This window comes from Budorcas taxicolor, chromosome 21, assembly GCF_023091745.1.
Source record: "Budorcas taxicolor isolate Tak-1 chromosome 21, Takin1.1, whole genome shotgun sequence".
NCBI lineage: Eukaryota > Metazoa > Chordata > Mammalia > Artiodactyla > Bovidae > Budorcas > Budorcas taxicolor.
Window position 1 is genome coordinate 37,278,637 of NC_068930.1, and position 4,164 is coordinate 37,282,800.

Consider the following 4,164-nt stretch of genomic DNA (forward strand, 5'->3'; position numbering starts at 1 on the left):
GTGGCTTAGGTGGTTTACCCACCCTTTAGGTGGTGGTGTGTGCAGGGGGCATGCACAGTACCCTGCCTTTGCTCCTGAGCCCCTGCTTTTTCCCCCAGCTCTTTAGAATTGGCAGTTGGTCTTTTTGTGTCTTGTCGAGAATTTGCCCCAACAGGGCATGCAAACTTGCTAAAAGTAAGTATTTTCAGTCCCTTATAGTTTCCTTGAATCTTGTTGCTCTAGGAGATGTTTGTTCAGGTGCAAGCATTGTAGCACTGCAGCAAAGGGTCCCAGGTCTTAGGTCCGTCTCACGTGTGTGTGTGTGTTCTTTTCATATGCTTTTCCATTATGGTTTGTCACAGGATATTGAATATAGTTCCCTGTGCAATACAGTAGGACCTTGTTGTTTATCCATCTTATATATAAGAGTTTGCCTCTGCTAACCCAAACCGCCAATCCTTTCCTCACCTACCTTTCGGCAACCAAAAGTCTGTTCTTTGTCCATTTTTGTTTCACAGATACGTTGATTTATATCGTATATTAGATTCCACATGTTGTTTTTGTTCAATTGCTCAGTCGTGTCCAACTCTTTGCAAACCCATGGACTGCAGCACGCCAGACTTCCCTGTCCTTCCCCATCTCCCAGAGCTTGCTCAAACTCATGTCCATTGAGTCAGTGATGCCATCCAACCATCTCATCCTCTGTCGTCCCCTTCTCCTCCTGCCTTCAATCTTTCCCAGCATCAGGGTCTTTTCTAATGAGTCAGCTCTTCATATCAGGTGGCCAAAGTATTGGAGCCTAAGCTTCAGCATCAGTCCTTCTAATGAATATTCAAGATTCATTTCCTTTAGGATTGACTGGTTGGATCTCCTTATAGTCCAAGGAACTCTCAAGAGTCTTCTCTAGCACCATAATTCAAAAGCATCAATTCTTCAGCACTCAGCCTATTTATGGCTTGACTCTCACATCCATACATGACTACTGGAAAAACCATCACTTTGACTATATGGACCTTTGTTGGCAAAGTAATATCTCTGATTTTTAATATGCTGTCTAGGTTTACCATAGGAGCATATAAGTGATATCATATGGTATTTGTCTTTCTCTTTCTGACTGACTTTGCTTAGTGTGATCATCTGTAGGTCCATCCACGTTGCTGTAAATGGCATTTTTTAATGACTGATTAAAATTTCATTATGTATCTGTATACACACACACACACAAGCACACACACACACCACATCTTCTCTATCCATTCATCTGTTGATGGACATTTAGGTTGTTTCCATGTCTTGGCTATTGTGAACTGTTCTGCTTATGAACATAGAGGTGTGTCTGTCTTTTTCTTTTTGGACATGCTGTATGGCATGTGAGGTGATAGTTCCCTGACCAGAGAGCAAACCTGTGCCCCCTGCAGTGGAAGCATGGAGCCCTAACCACTGGGCAACCAGGGAATTCCTATGCATGTATCTTTTCTAATTATAGGTTTGTCAGGGTATATGCCCAGGAGTGGGATTGCTGGATCATATGGCAACTTTTTTGAGGGGCGGTTTGAGGAAACTCCATAGTGTTTCACACTATAAATTGTGGCTATACCAATTTACATCCCTAGAGGCACTTCTGCATCTGCTCCAGGGTGATGCAGGGTCACTGGTCATCTGCTGCACCTGGAGGTAGCCATGGCCCCACACGTCACACCTCCAGGCTGTCGAGTCAATTGTCCTGGGCCTTCATGGAGCACCGGTAACCATCTATCACCTCCTTTACGATTGGAGTCCAGGTTTGGTGCCTTCTGGGTGGACATTTGTGACCTGTGGGTAATCTTTTATCACTTCAAGGGCAACCGCTTTCCATGGAAAACCCTTGATGAAGGTTGGTTCTGGCTGAATACAGTCTTCAGAGTTCTTGAGTGCCACCTAAAACCACAGGAGATTGCTATAGCAGGCTGGATCATTGTACAATCACTGTACAATTGGGCATTGTTTGGGTTCTGTTTGATGGATTCTGTCTAAATGCTTCTGGGGCTGGGCAGAGTCCCTGTCCTGAAAACATTCACTGCCTTTGTTCTCCTCTGAGGCCAACTCAGAGCTTAGGGAGGCTCTTGCTCCTTGAGGATTTTCTCTTTCTGCTGGCGCTCTTTTTTTAATTGGAGGGTAATTGCTTTACAATGCTGTGTTAGTTTCTGCTGTACAACATTGTGAAACACCCATGTGTTTACATGTATCCCCTCCCCCCTGAGCCTCCCTCCCACCCCACTCCCCCCATCTAGATTATCACGGAGCACCGAGCTGAGTAGTATTGACATATATACCCCTACCATATGTAGACTAGCTAGTGGGAAGCTGCTGGATAGCAGAGGGAGCTCAGTTCCGTGCTCTGCTAGCATGTTTGGAGCGCACCTGGGATGCAGTGCTGTGCTGGAGACTTGTAAAAATGGATGGCGTCCTTGTACTTTTTTCTTTGAAATAAGAGTTGCCAATTTGAGCATAAGCTCTGGCCATCTGTTGACGGTCCTTCTGGCCCACTTCAGCGGTCTTCTCACAAAGCTCCCGGCATTCACCGTAGTCACCCTTCGCAAAGAACGTGGCTGCTTGATTGGTCATGTAAATCATGTTGGTGGAGTCCAGGCCCATGGCTCTGTCATGGAGCTTCAAGGCTGTGTCAAAACCTTTCTCCTTATCAGCCCCAGTTCTTTGTCTTTCAGTGCCTGCTGCTTCTCTGGAAAGATCTTCCTTTGGCTCCGGCTTGGGCTGCTTTGGGGGAGGAGGTGGTGGTGCCGGTGTCGCAACGTCCTCCTCCTCAGGCACACTGCCCACACTGCCTGAGGAGGACGCTGGGAGTAGAGTAGTCATGATCAGGGATCTTACAGGTTTGTGTCCAGGTTGAATGACTTGTTTCATAGTTGCTCTGTTAGTTCCTAGTAGGTAGGGTTAGTGGGCTGCGTCTTTGTCCTGGGATCACTCTCCAGCTTCCAGGACAGATTGAGTGTCCTGAAAGGGCTCATGCATTTCTTCTCTGCCAACCAAGCCTCCATGATCTGTAAACCTTCTTTGAGCTGAGGAATGTTTGCCTTATGTGAATGTTTGCCTTATGTTTTAAACCTGCCTCAGATGTTTGCTTGGCTTCTTCAAATTTGTTTGTGAACTCAAGAGCCTCTAGTTTTCCCGAGTAGCCCTTGCCCCAGTCAAGCTTGAAGCTGAGAGTTTTGCAGCCATCCTCGGAGGGGGTTTCTACTGTCTGCTGCATTCATTAATTCTTGGTTCATGTTTTCCTGTCTCCTCCTGGGCCTCGTTGCCTTAGCTGTGTGCCAAACATTTAAAAAACATTAGCTTGTAAAATGTTTTGAGGATTAAGATAATGTTATCTTCCACCAGAGGCAATTTCATTTTCCTATCCCAGTGCCTGAATTCATGAGCAATTCAAGATAATTGTAATCCAATTTTATGAATTGAGACTGAAAACTGGGCTGCAGTTTATGTGAGATATGGGTTACTTCCAGATCACCCTTACTCCCACGATATAGCCATCCAGTGTTCCAAACCAATGGTCTATGGGTTTATAAGAACATAATGCACACCCTACCCCAAACTTTGGCAGGTCCTGGACTTCAACTTTTGTCTCTATAGTAACCTAGAAGCTCTTCAAAGTACTGATCAGCTTCTCAGCTACCTTTTTATGATAGACAAACAGCTCCATGGGAAATGCAGCTCTGAATGCTGAACCTTTTTTGTCTCCTCCTCGTATCTTGGTCTAGGAGTTCTTCACTGTTGTGTTGACTCTCTGATGCCTTCATGCAGATTTCTATTTCGCTGCAGCCAGGGTTTCTATTAAAGGTAGACATTGTGCTGGTTTTCCAATTTTTTCCTTGGTTAATGGGATTTCCTTGTGGTTTAGCCAGTAAAGAATCCACCTGCAATGCGGGAGACCTGGGTTCAATCCCTGGGTTTGGAAGATCACCTAGAGAAGAGAAAGGCTACCCACTCCAATACTCTGGCCTAGAGAATTCCATGGGATCGCAAAGAGTTGGACACATTGTGCTGGTTTTCCAAAGTGACTTTCACTTTACTTTAATGGGCAGTTCATAGTACCTACCCCTTGAGTCAGGAGCAAAAGCATGGAATTGGAAATGTGCCTGGAAAGAATGAGTGTTCCCACTTAGCCCAAGTGGAGGGTGCTTGTTGGGG

General features: G+C 45.6%; 1 pseudogene; it reads right to left on the reverse strand.

Annotated features, from left to right (window-relative positions):
* Positions 1-2,359: 2,359 nt before the first annotated feature.
* LOC128066468 (stress-induced-phosphoprotein 1-like) lies at positions 2,360-3,226 on the reverse strand (annotated as a pseudogene).
* Positions 3,227-4,164: the final 938 nt, after the last annotated feature.